Source organism: Schistocerca cancellata, chromosome 1 (genome assembly GCF_023864275.1).
Source record: "Schistocerca cancellata isolate TAMUIC-IGC-003103 chromosome 1, iqSchCanc2.1, whole genome shotgun sequence".
Taxonomy (NCBI): domain Eukaryota; kingdom Metazoa; phylum Arthropoda; class Insecta; order Orthoptera; family Acrididae; genus Schistocerca; species Schistocerca cancellata.
In genome coordinates, this window is record NC_064626.1 from 690,280,798 (window position 1) to 690,295,912 (window position 15,115).

Genomic DNA, 15,115 nt, shown 5'->3' on the forward strand with positions numbered 1-15,115 from the left:
TCTTCGTCAATAACCAGATTGAATTGCTTCCCTGGCCGGCTCGCTCTCCGGATCTTTCGCCGATAGAAAACATGTGGTCCATGGTTGCTCAACGAGTGACCCAGATTACATCCCTAGCTGCCACACCAGATGATCTTTGGCAACGTGTGGAAGCTGCTTGGGCTGCTGTACCCCAGGAACACATCCAACGTCTCTTTGACTCAATGCCGAGACGTGTGGCAGCGGTGATCTCCAACAATGGCGGCTACTCTGGCTACTGATTCTGGCAGGAACCACATGTCACAGACGTCTGTAAACGTAATCATTTGATACTTGGTCAACATGTTATCTACAAAATAAATTTTGTTGTGCTACCTCTTGTCTTTCGTGGTGTTGCATTTACGGTGGCCAGCAGTGTATATATCTGACGACCGAAATTATCTTGCGATTTTCTCAGTAACGCTTGAGAAGTACGCGCTACTGCTTGCACATTTTGTTGTCCTCATGGGGTACTACGAGTGTGCGAAGTTTGCAGTAAATCCGCGTTCCAAACGTCGTGGCCTCCCCTTGTGAGAGAGCTGGGCAGCTGAAATAAACAAGAAATGTGCTGCCTAGCTGTGCCTCGAGTGTGACTCAAAACATCAGGAGCCACTCTATTTTAGCATTCAGCGCAATTTGTTGCGCTGCCCTTATGGCTGCGACCTCCACAAGATGAAGTGGCACAACCTTGCGGATACAAAACAATGTGACCTTGCACTCATTCTCCTTGTCGCAAACACGGGACCACGCGTGACACGCATGTTTACATCGCAGTTTCGGTCAGGTCGAAAGTTGTTATTTTTCCGTGGCGTGTTCCCCGCGTCATAAATTTGTAGCAACGCCGTAATAGTCTGCTGCTGGAGCGCCTCTGCGTCAGATTCCACAGCGCCTCCGCTAACACCAGTGAGTTGCCGTCTAACCGAAGGAGTGCGCGTGTCTAATGAGTTACAGAAATTTCTTAAGTCACATCATGGCTTGTGTCACGCTTTCGATGGGCAACTGAGCAAACAGTTGTTCAACATTACTGTTCTTTCCCCAAGGCTGTCACGTTTTTCAGTTTCAGTCATTGCAAGTACCTCTTGGTACCACTGTCGCCTCTTTGCATCAGAATTGTAGTAAATATGCAGAATTAGAACTACATACTATAATCTCATCTCACATGACAGTCAGCAACCTTAATGAAAACACCTATTATTTATAAAACTTTGAACATAGCTGCTAAGGTTCAGTGACTGTGTCAGAATTATATTTGAACAAATAAGCCCTCGGTCACAAATATTAAGTCAAAATTGACCAGGTTTCGACGCTACTACGAGCGTTGTCTTCAGAATTAAACTATCTGTTCTAAAACGTATTAGGTGTACAATACAGTAATAAAATTAAAGGTTGTACTGACTGGAAAGAGATGCAGTACTTACAAGACACATTTTAAAAAATCTAAGCCGGAGAGGCGCCGCCATGAATAGTTGTAAATAAGATGGCGAGCCGCTAAGGGCTGCTCGTACTTGAGTGAACAAGGGTTGCAACAAGACTGAGGTGCCCATGTTAGAAAGTGTGGGCAAGTAAACATGGTGTTGCTACGAGTGCCATCTAGTAGCCGCAAAAACAACTAGGCTACTGTACATTCAAAATCAGACACATGAAATTGTGATGAAGCTGATTCAGACATATGGTAAGCACTAATAATAATAGTATGAAGTTACATATTTAACTGCTTTAAACAGAGATACATTTTGTAACGTAAAAAAAACGTCAGTTATGACATACAAGAGAACAGCAAAGATATAACAGGAAAACAACATTTTGGCAAACTGCATGAAGAAATCTGAATCAAAGATCAAGCAATGGCTTTATACAAAAAAAAAAAAGGTTCAAATGGCTCTCAGCACTATGGGTCTTAACATCTTAGGTCATCAGTCCCTTAGAACTTAGAACTACTTAAACCTAACTAACCTAAGCACATCACACACATCCATGCCCAAGGCAGGATTCGAACCTGCGACCGTAGCAGTCACGCTGCTCCGGACTGAAGCGCCTAGAACCGCACGGCCGGCCGGCTTTATACAGTCGAAAAGGTTTTTATTTCGCAGCTGCAGCTGTTCGTTGAGAATGAGGCCATCATGACGAGAGAGATGTTGGAAAATCTCCAATTCCTCTAAAACATCTAACCTACGCCCCTTCTTTTCGGTATGCATACGAGTATTAAGATATCTGACATTGTGTTCAGAGATTCTCTTGGTATAAGCCTCACTCGGTTTGCAAAGACCATTCATACATCAACAGATTTTAGCTTCTGAAAGGTATCACTTATGCCATACCGCGACAAGTGACGTATCTTCAACAAAAGCCATCCCGGGGTATGGCAGAAATTTTTGAAGAGCGTAATACAAACACAAGAAAAATAATAATTTCACGTGCGCCACGTTGTGTAATAGTAAGGGTATACGGGGATATTCCGAACTCTGCTTTCAGAAGATGAACAGAATTCTTTGCACATTGTTTCGATATTGGGAAGGTGAACTGTGTCTCGCTAGAGAATGTGTCAGTTACCTTCATGACAGTACTGCACATTGTAAAGTCATTGCTTTTCCCGAAAGCCGATAAAATTTTTTGCTTTTGTGCATTACCTTGTCATGTATCATTTATTTCAACTATTCTTTATTTGTTAATACGTCACATTGTTTCTTCATTCATTTTGCTACTGTTTTATATTTTATATTGTACGAATATGAATGTTCTGGCTTTATATGCTTTGTAAATCTTTGGTTAGGCTAGGAGAAGTACTGTGTCAGAGAGAGAGAGAACCACTATCGATAGAGAGCGTGCGAGTTGTTGTGGTATCGTGGCCGGTTCGCGGGTGGGATAAACGTTGCGAAGTTCGGCGTGAAAAACGGTGATACGCGGAGGAACAACTAATTACAGTGCGTCCGCTGTGTTAACAGGAGATCGTCCATTATTAAGTGAACAGTAAAACCTGAAAAGTATATCGAGTGTTTGCGGTGACGATTTTACATACTGTGTGAACTTGTGACAATTAGCCGTGAACCAGACACCATTGTGGTTTGGAGACACTAACTGTTAGAATTGCGTGAAAGTGGAACAAACCAAAATGTTAAGTAAAAGAACAGTGCTGTGAGTTGATCGAGAAACATTTATTATATCATCCAAACTGTCTTAAAGACTGAAACTGAATTGATGTTTAACGGACTGTTATAGTGATAAACTCATGTGACTGTTTTCCTGTGGCAACACGGTGAAAGAACTGTGCGAAGTATTGGCATTAACTGGCTATATATCGTAAATACCAAAGACATTGCATAATTCCGACCTACTCGCACCGCGTGATTAATAAACTTTTAATAAAAAAACGTCGCGCGCGTAACGACAACGCACACACTGGAACTATTATTATCGCGCCAGTGCTGCCAGCTGATTCGACTACAACGGAAACGTGGACCACCACCGTAACTGGAATATTAATGAAACAGGAGGATCCATCATTATCTTCACGCCACGAACCGGGATTCACTTCACACATCGTCCGCGCGGACCACCGCTGACGTCAACGCACTGCCTGCAGCAACAGTTAAGACATTAAAAGAAAATTATTACGCTCTCTCTCATTTCAAAATGAAAGACAATTGCAGTTAAATTATCTATTTTAAAAATATTGTCACAATATCAAGGTTCAATTTTGTTTAGTTCCAATAAATATTCTTTCCATTATTTCGTCTTGTTGACAGTTTTGAAATCCCGCCAAATTAAAGTTCAATTAATAATTTTCTTTCAAAATTCCTCTCAGACGTTTTGCTGCTCATCATAATTTTATTTTAATGTTTGTATGTAACTTCTTTTGGAGGGAGTACACATTTTGTCTTTTGTGCAGTAAAATTAGCTACCATAAAATTACGTATATTACCAGCTGATGCTGTCCGCCATTACTGCTTGAAAAGTGACCAATAGTATTTTTGCACCTATTTTCTCATTGGTTGTCAGCTTCAAAACAAAATTACGTATTTTGTGGGCATCTAGCAGATACGCGATATCTATGTAGGTCCCTACAATACTTTTTTTTTCTTTTTCTTTTGGAGGTTTATTGGAATTATATTGACTTTAATTGTTCATTTGGCCCCCGTTAAAGTGATTTATCGCATCTATATAATAATTGTACTGCATTACCTAATTTATTTTGTTATTACGTAAACATTGGCGTACCATATTTAGATTAAAATTGACGTCTTATTGGCCCCACATAAGATTCTGCACGTTCTGACAAAGACTATGACAATTTTTTTTTCGTCCATGACTAACAGGGGTAGTCAGATTCCTTGTATAGGTCATGTTTTATTATTTAAAAGGTTTTTTTAGAAGTAGAGAACCAGTTCTTTACAACTTAGCATGCCAAATGCACGTAAAACAGAATGTGTGTTGCGTTTGTGTGAAGGGACACAAATGGAACATATGAATTGACTTCTATATCTCAATTTCGAAACGTCAGTGTCTTGTGGGAAATGCACATGCTGAAGTGATTTTGGGTGCGTCCCAACGTATTATATGGGGTGTTCAGCTGCCCCTACCAATGTAGTTTTATGAAACCGCACTATTTCTGTATCAGTAATGATATTTAGGCAGGTGACAGCACGTAATCGTTATAAGACCTCTCTCAGAGCTTTGGACGACCCTTAACAAACGGAATTATACTGCACAACATGTCCCATAAAGAACGCAGTTTTTTAATTGAGCACCTTTTTCAGTTTGTTAGGTTGCCGGACCTGAAATTTAAGCGACTGTCATCCGTAGTTATTGCGATTACCGACTGTCATTGTCAATTGGCATTTATACGTATTGTTATCAGCTAAAATGGAGCGATACATGATGGATCCACGCATCCAGATTTTGAAAGTGCATTTCAAGTACGGTGAATGCTACGCAGAGACTGTTCGAAGACCGCGTAATTTTTAGTAGGCAAAATGCGCCTGATATGTCAACAGTGAAAAAACTGGTAAGGAAATGTGAAGAAAAGGATTGACAGTGAAGGTAAAATCACTTGGACGTCCTTGTTCCCTTAAATGAGAGCCTCGTTTGAGTCTAATGAAGTCTATCCGCCGCCGTTCTCAACGGTCACAAATTCCGGGAAGCAGTTTGCATCGAATTTTAACAAAAGATCTGCATTTGCATCCATTTACGATCCAACTAACAAAAGAACTGAAGACGATGGACCATTTGAAACGTCGAACTTTTGCCGGTTGGGTATTCACAAAACAAGAATTAGATAGTGATTTGCATAAGAAACTAAACTTCTCTGTCGAGGCACACTTTCAACTTAATGGTTACGTGAATAAACAGAATTACCGAATTTGAACCACAGAGAATCCTCGCTTGGTCCGTGAGAAGTGTCCTTATACTGAACAGTACTGGGTGTGGGTTATGTGCTGGCGGACTAATTGGGCCTTACTTTTTGAGGACGAGACTGGAAAAGCAGTGACAGTGACTGGTGATCGTTATCGTCACATGCTAACACAGTTTTTATGGCCGCAATTGTAAGAATTGAATGTGGAACACATGTGGTTCTAATAGCATGGGGTAACCTAAACAACAAGATTACTGAGAGAAAGATTCCCTGCTCGCTTTATATTTCACAATGGCGATCAGTACTAGCCACCAGGATCATGTGGATTTGACGCCATCTGACGTTTTGTGGACGTATGTTAAATCCTATGTACATGTGACAATCCACGAACCATCCCTCAACTCAAGGCAGAAACTAGACGTGTCACGGGTCACGTTCAAGCGGATCTTTGCTCTAGAGTCGTCGAAAATTTTGCCCACAGAATGGATGTGTGCAGAAGAAGCGTGGAGGATATTTGTCTGATTTTTTGTTTCATGTTTAATCGCAGTCTTTGTGTTTCATATTGACCTAATACTACTAGCAATTTTCAAATAAATTATGTATTTTATTATTAAATTAATAATTGTGACGATTGGCCATGAGTTACACAGTATTTTTGAACCAAGATATATCTAACTTCTGTCATATTTATCCAGGTGCCTCCAATCCTTCGTTGTGTAATTAGCGGTGTAGTCAAACAGGTTTTGGATGTTGTAAGTTTATTCCGTTTATGGTACTTACTCCTTCTTAAATGGTTCAGAAACGTTGCCTTAATGTTTTTCACCATCGGAAATAGCGAAATTAACAAACAGAATTTGTACAATAGGTGTAAGATGTCTTCGTATATTTTACCAGTTATTCTGTAACATTTTGACAAGGTGCTTCACATCTCAAGAGCAAACTGGTCAACAAAATTGTTCTGTCATGAGGGACTGCATAAAACTGTATTTGTAGGCTCAGCAGAATGACCCTGTATAGTGATACTCATGTTTGTTAACATTACTGTTTATCGCATGTACGTCTTGAGGAATAATATTAGTTATCAGTCGATGAAGTATAGCTTGAAACACCTCAGGCGTCATTTTATTTTCGCTCCCTCAGTCAATGAAACGAAAAGAAGACGTGAAGTATGGCTCCTTTGGTGACGCCTCGCAAATAATTTGCTGGGTGATTTTGACTTCTACAGAAAACGGATACCACGGTTGGAACTGTAAATGTCAGAAGCCAGTGTGTATTTTCGTACTCACGCATACGCAGAAAGCCGCTGAGGCATCGGACATTCACATGAGACGCCACTGAAATGTCGTAAAACGATTCAGAGAATCCAGCTGGCACTCGAACCAGGAACTGCATGGAGACCAGGAACTGCTTTCTCTGCCGATCACGACATTATTTTGACCCTACAAAGACCACGGTTTAGCAATTTTCTTCGTTCTTGTCTTTGTTTACGTATGATCCAAATCAGTTCTGCATTTACCTTGTCATTCCAAAAAGTTTCGATAATGTATTTATAAAAAAATTAGGAATGTTGAAATGGTGGTTTTAATGCCTTCGGTGTTGTACATAGTGTCCCCTCCACTTGAGTACAATCCACAGAACGTTCACCTAACCATATGAAACTGTAATAACTCAACTCGCCCGTCATAATGGCTTGCATTTCGGTTATTTCACCAAAGCTTTAACGCGTCATGCGAATTTCTGCATTTTATGGTTTTATGGTACGTTAGTATTGATAATGTCAAGTCACGTCACCCGTCATTATTTTTTCCAGATAATAATTATCTGTGATTTGCATTTCAATCAAGTCGCGGCAGGTGCACACGCTCACAGCTAACTGGTCGAAGGCACATCTGACGTTTACAGTTGTTAGTTCAAGCAAGCACGGTAGTTACTGTTCTGACGTCGCTTACACGCCACTAATAAAATCAGTGTCGAAACTTATTGGGCGGACCATGTACACCTTCACAAGGATCCCGGCCAATGGAACATCAACAATAACCAAGTGATGTGGCGCAGAGATTAAGGCAATAGAGCAACATCTGGGAGGGCCAGAGGTGAAACCTCCAGCAGGCCAGTCAGATTGAGATTTCCCTCAGTTGAACAAACCACTCTACAGTGAATGGCAGAGGATTCTTTGTACCATTGCTGGCTATTTCCTTTCCCGTTCTTTTCACAAATTGAGAGAGGTGGAAACGATTGCCCGTAAGCTTCTCTGTGAGCCCTAATGTCCCTTGGTTTATCCTTACGGTCCTTACATGAGATCAGTCTCGCAGACAGTAGAATAGCTACACTTTCCAAGAGCTTGCCCAATAAACCTTAGCCGGTCGTTCGCCTTTCTTACAACTAACCTTACTTGCACGTTACTTTTCATAATGTTTCGAAACGTTACGTTTAAGGCTGTTAGTCAAGCATACAATTAGTACTGTATTCGAACATCACAAGAATATTTCCTCTATCCATCCGCGTTACTTACATTTATCGAAATTTTAAGCAAGCTACCCTTCGTCGTACCGAATAGAAATTCTATCCAAGTCATTCTGAATCCACCTTCAGTCACTCAACGGCCTTACTATCCTGTGCAAAACATCGTCATTATTCTCAGACTGCTCCTCACCGCGTCCTTTACGTGCACAGAGAACAGGAATGGTCCTACCAGACTTCCTTGGGGCACTCTTGACGTTACATTTGTCTCCCTCACCGTTCAAGACAACGAATTACGTTCCATTATTGAAAAATTCTACGATTTAGTCACGTATTTGAGAGCCTGTTCAGTACACTCGAACCTTTATTAAGAGTACAAACAAGGATACAGTATAGAAAGCTCTCAAAACGGAATATGGCATCTACCTATTGCTCTGCATCCATGGTTTCCATCAGTTAAAAAAAAAATTAAAAAAAAAAAACACGCTGTGTTTCGCACAAGCAATGGTTTTGTATCCATGCCGACCTATGGACAAAGTTTTCTCTCTTTAGGAAACTCATTAAATTAAAGTTTAGAATACGCTCAGGTATCCTGAATTAGATGGGCGTTAAGGAAATCGGTTTGTTACTTTGGGTATCCGATCTGTGCGAGAGATGATAAATATGGACTAAGGAAGGAACCAAAGCCGCAGAGTACTTTCTGTAACAATCAATTGAAATCCCATCATGACTGCACCACTATTCATTAGCAACTGCTTTAGCTACTTTTCATCACCAAGAATATTTATTTCTCTGACATCTATTTGCGAGATTCTGCAATAGTCAAAAGATGGTAACTATCTACCGTCTTCATGTTCGCATGACTTTTTAAATGCTAGGTTTAAGATTTCACTTATCTTTTAAGTGTCTTATAATTCGGCATCGGACTGGTCGACACGAGACTTAATAGAATCTATCGTCCCGTTTAGCGTAAAAATTTCTGGGATTCTTGGAAAGATCTTTCGCTAATGTATGACAGAATTTGTATGCGCCACTCATGGTTCTCATTATACACTACTTACTATGAGGTTCTGCCTGTCGGCATTTTTCAGACCATTTCTGAATCGGGACTAAGACAATCCCATATCTTCAGCATTTTTCGAATATTAAACTAGTCTGGGTGTTTCCTGTCCTTAATCGTCTCGCTCACCAAGTACATGTTGCTTCAGAGAAAGCATTCAGTACTACTTCGAACGACTGTATGTCTATTCCGGCACATTAGTCTCCCTGTATTACTACTGCATGATCAAGATATCGTACAGCCGTTACGACGCCTTCCATGACCACCAGCGGTGTACGTCGGCCCCACGCAATGCCACCCCAAAACAGCAGGGAAACTCCACCTTGCTGCACTCGCTGGACTGAATGTCTAAGGCGTCCAGCCTGACCGGGTTGCCTCCAAATACGTCTCCGACGATTGCCTGGTTGAAGGCATACGTGACACTCATCGGTGAAGAGAACGTGATGCCAATCCTGAGCGTTCCTTTCGGCAAGTTCTTGGGCCCATCTGTATCGCGCTGCATGGAGTCGTGGTTGCAAAGATGAACCTCGCCATGGCCGTCGGGAGTGAAGTTGCGCATCATGCAGCCTATTGCGCACAGTTTGAGTCGTAACACGACGTCCCGTGGCTGCACGAAAAACGTTATTCAACATGTTGGCATTGCTGTCAGGGTTCCTCCGAGCCATGGTCCATAGGTAGCGGTCACCCACTGCGGTAGTATCCCTTGGGGGGCCTGAGCGAGACATACTATCGACAGTTACTCTCTCTCAGTATCCCCTCCAGGCCCGAACAACATCGCTTTGGTTCACTCCGAGACGCCTGCACACTTCCCTTGCTGAGAGCTCTCCCTGGCACAAAGTAACAATGCGGAGGTGATCGAACCGCGGTATTTCCCGTCCTGGTATGGTTAAAGTACAGACAGAACAAGCCTTGTACCTATTTCCTGGGGGAATGACTGGAACTGATCGGCTGTCTGACTTCCTCCGTCTAATACGCGCTGCTCACGCATGGTTGTTTACATATTTGGGCGGGTTTAGTGACATCTCTGAACAGTCAAAGGGACTGTGTCTGTGATACAATATCCACAGTTAACGTCTATCCTCAGGAGTTCTGGGAATGGGGTGATGCAAAACTTTTTTTGATGTGTGTAGAAGAATGAAGTTGCCGGTAAAAGGATTCAATGACAAAAGGTTTTGCATGTAAGTTAGCAGTCAGACTCAATTTCGACTTCGATTGTCCTAATGTTTTGCTTTGTTGTGATGAACACACCCACTCCCAGATAATCCTACGTTTCTCTTCGTTATACATTCCATACCTCATTATCGATTTTCGAACTTGGTACTACGAGTTGCACACAGCTCTCATTTCCGAGTTCTGGAAGTTCGTTATGAATGCACGACATTCTCAATGTCTATGCTTCCTTGAGAAGCTGATTTCACTTGTTGTACGTTCATCAGCGGACTCTGAATTTTCGCTTAAGTTTGTCTAAAAATCCCCACGTCACTCTTCTACCCTGGTTCCACTCTGGGGTGAACTATTGATCTGTCAATGGGACTCCTACAGTTATCAATACTCAGCGCTGTTACACATCATTCCTGTGATCTTCTCAACGGCTTTCACTTAGTATGTATCTCTCGTGACGGAGTAATTTACGATCTTCCGCCGATTCTTTTCCTTCAGTGGCACTATTCCCATGTAAACGGATGCTGTGGGAGAACGTCTTGCAGGCCGGTGTGGCAGAGCGGTTCTAGGCGCTTCAGTCTGGAACCGAGCGACCGCTCCGGTCGCAGGTTCGAATCCCCTGCCTCGGGCATGGATGTGTGAGATGTCCTTAGTAGTTCTAAGTTCTAGGGGACTGATGACCTCAGATGTTGAGTCCCATAGTGCTCAGGGCCAATTGAACCATTTTTTGAGAACGTCTTGTAGCGGTATTTGGAAATCATATGTGGAAATTTCAGATAAGGCGTTTGATTCAGAAGTGCAGACTTACTCAGATAGCCAAAGGGATATGGTGACTTCTCTCGAAATGTAGGAAATCGGGGTTCGTATTCCGGTTTGGTACATATTTTCGTTAGATGCAGCATACTCAGTACATTTCCAGCTGAGCGTTCCTCACTGTTTCTCACTAATATGATCTCCCGTCATTGAATCCTCATTAGTTTTATCCCCTTCATCCATTCAGTTTAAATAATCTCATTCAGTTGGTATAAAGAAAAGAAGTGAAGAGTTTTTATTTACGTACCTCCGCAAACAATTCTGTGGTATCCCTGCCTTAATGGACGACGTGGGAACGTTTCTACAACAACGAAAAAAATAGTACTTGGGAATATCTCACGTGCAACTGTTTTTCTTACTGTAGCTAATAAACAGACGAAAGGGTTTTTAGAAATGACTGTTTTCAGCACCACCGTCCCTTTTGGTGCTTTGTAGATTAAGACCCGTCTTCATGAATGTTGAATGTGATGGATTTCTGTTCCCACGCTTTCCAAACCGATCTCCTCCGCCGTGTCATATGACTTTATGAGCCACTGCCAGTGGAACATCAATAACAACCAAGTGATGTGCCACAGAGATTAAAACAATAGAATAACATCGGGGAGGTTCAGAGTTCAAACCTTCACCAGAACCATGTGATATTTTTCATTCCCACCGGTAAGATTTTGAAGGGGAGAGGTCATTAGTGATGCGCTCTCACTGTGATTTCTTTTATCAGTCATCTCTGTTTATTGTGGGTGGGTAATATCCACACTGAAGTGACGATGCAACTATCAGATTTGTTGCTAAGTACTTAGGACATCAGTAACTTGTCGAATATGGGAAGCTGCATATGCAGTTGACTTGTGTACTCGACAAAAGTGGGTCAAGATCCTTAGATTGCAAGCAATACAAAAAAGATATAACGCTAGCTTAGCTTCTGCAAGTGAGACTTCGTATAAAACGTTTCTGGGATGGAGTCAGGAATTATGGCGAAGGATAGATGTGTCAGTCTGATGAAAGTAATCATGGTCTGGAAAAGACCAAGTTGCAAGGAACGAAGCCAACGTTTCATGGGGTAACATTATCAGTGCCACATGAAGATTTGGAAATCGGCGATGTTGTTATGTAAAAAACTGATTTTTCACGTAGGTAGTTGTTAAGAAAGTGGGAAACACAAATCTGACCAACATGTAGCCGTGCACCATACGCACTGTAGAAGGCCCGATGTGCACAAAGACATGGTCAGTCATGTAGATGCAATTGGTACTGCAGTTCTGTAAAGTCGACCCTCACTTCCCAGAACGCGTACTTTTATCGGAAGAAGACTGTTTCTTCAGTGATTGAATGCTCGATAGTCTAACAATCATGTATCGGCACTTTGAAAATCGCCATGCAACAACTGTGAAGAACCATCAAAATCAAAGGCCAAACTTGATAAATAGGAAAAAAGAACCATTAACACAGGCTTACAGCGAAGTTGTGGACAGGCATAGTCAAAAATTACTTAATAGGCACATACCTTCTACATTACCATTTTCTAGACTAGTATAAACTGTGTTTCTATGCTATTCTGTCCCACTGCACCTTTACGCATGTCCGTTGTTTTAACATGACGGAGCCACAGCTCGCTTAGCTCATTTTGCGTCGAATGTCTCTTGAATGGTGATTAAGATGAAGGGGTCCTGTCCGATGGACATCGCATTCACATTATCTGACCTCACGTGATTTATTCATGTGAAAGTCCTTGTGTTCCTGCAGAGGCTTGTTCGAAACACACGTACTGTTGCGATGATTTGAAGGATATATCGAGAACATAATAACGAAAGCACCAGTACCCAAGATACTGCAAATGGTGTTGTAAATGAAGAACGGTCATCACGTACGCGTTGTGGTCGGTATTATCGACAACGGAGCTTAAGGAGCAGCGTGGGATCCACCAGCATACGTACCAGGTTTCATTAGGAGTAGCACTACTGCACCAGCAGCACTTGGCAACTTGGACACAGAGTCGGGCGTAGTGTTACACAAGTAGCAGATGCTGGTGCGTGCGGCGCGTCGAACATCGAGTCGTGCAGGGCGTGTGCACGTGGAAGTCGCCGAGCCAGCGACGTGTTAACGACTTCCGCGTACCCCACACTACACATCCTTCCGCAAAGCCAACCGGCTCAAATGCGTTGTGCAGCGGACATTGTATGCTCGGCACACTGAGCATTCCGAGGACATAGAAGCTTTCAACGTTTTTTTATATTCTTTATTCTTGTTCTTTATACATTATACAAATACAACACACAACCTCACTTGATTAGTTGGTCCATAAGTGTTACAGTAATATAATTATTAGTACCTAATTTACAATGTTTACAGGTGAGCTACAGTACAGTACAGTGTGTTACAATGAGCAATTTATTTACTGTTATTAATACTCTACTTATTCTAATGGCTGCTTAATGGCTAAACCTCTGCTGCCTGCAGCGTCACAGGTGTGTGACTGAAGAGTATAAACCTACTGTACGGCCTTGGCCACCGAGCTAATCCCGATGAGCTTGCCCCTGACACTAGGCAGGCCGAGCATGACTTGAATCGTTGCAGGTTCCTATTTTTTTTTCTAAGTCCTTTTAACAAAGATTCTAACTTACGTTAAGTCCGGTGCATATCTCAGTCCGATATTGTTGTACCCCACTCCCCCTAGTCCTACATGTGGCGGATTCCAACTAAGGTGTTAGTCGACCTATCCACGCACAGGCGATACAGGATGGGGCTACTGGGACACATTTGGTTATTTGTTACCGTTCACGATTGTCCCTCAGATATTCTAATAGAACTTTCCGTGATACCTCGTTTGCTAGGTTCTTTAAAGTTCGAAATGTATCCTCTCGTCTCAATAGGAAGTACGTGTCATTGTTTGGTAGTTGAAGCTGTAACGCGGCTGCTACATCATTGACAAGGGGGCACTCGTAAAGACCATTGTCGGGAGTACCCTCCGATGCGCCAGTCACACGCAGGCTTAGCTCTTCTCCCAAACCGACACAGATATATCGGATAGTGCCCATGACCAGTGAGAAATTGGAACAGCCCCGATTTGGCTCAAAGTATTTCATACCTAACCGTTCTTTCACGTCTGGTAAAAGTTGAAATGTTCTTCGGCCAGTATCATCGGCTTCCCATTATTCTTTCCATAGCTCCTCGCCTCTTCTCCTAATCGCACTCTTATCCCCAACCCAAACGCCCAGAATGTCCTGTGTTTTCCCGATGTCCACTTTCTTGGCCCAAAACCAGGCTGCTTGCTCTCTAGTTTTGATGTCAAGAGGACTGAGCCCCATTATCACTAACAAGGCCCCACCTGAAGATGTCCTGTAGGCTCCACTGACCTTAATATCATATCCCTCTCCACCCTTCTCACTGTCATGGCGGGCACCACCCTCGTGAGCCTGTGCGCCCAGACTCCCGAGCCGTAACCCAGTATTGATGATAATATTCTGTTATGATATAGTTTTATCAGATGAGGAGGAAGATGGAATCTTGTATGACCAATGGAGATAAGGTTATTGAGTACTTGTAGGGCTCTTTGGGTTCCAGTTTCGATGTGCTTTCCGAAGTTCCACCTTTCATCAATGATGACTCCCAAGTACCATGCCTGATGTCACTGAAGAACTGGCGAGCCCTCAGTTCTCAAATGGCTCTGAGCACTATGGGACTTAACTGCTGGGGTCATCAGTCCCCTAGAACTTAAAACTACTTAAACCTAACTAACCTAAGGACATCACACACATCCATGCCCGAGGCAGGATTCGAACCTGTGACCGTAGAGGTCGCGCGGCTCCAGAGTGTAGCGCCTAGAACCGCTCGACCACTCCGGCCGGCAGTTCTCACTGTGGGATCCTTACAAGTTGTCCTTTTAGCAAAAGATATGTTAAATTATTCGGTGAAATTGTCATTTTTTGCTTTTCGGCACCATAGGTGTAGTTTTTCCACGGCCTTTTCTATCTTGGGCTCAATATCTTCGCGGCTACGGCCGCCAACCAACAGAAGGAGGTCATCTGCGTAGGCTATCACCTCTAGCACCTCTTTGCTCTGTTGTAGGCTATCCAATAGTGGCTTCATGTGGATGTCTCAACGGTTTTTGTTGTAGGCAGGGAACAAGAAAGGAAGAGTATGGTTTAACGTCCTGTCGACGAGATGATTAGACCAAGTAACAGAGTGATACTCGCATTACTTCCCTTAACCGATTTAGGGTCAACACAAGGAAATCTAAATCTTTGAGACCGAACGCG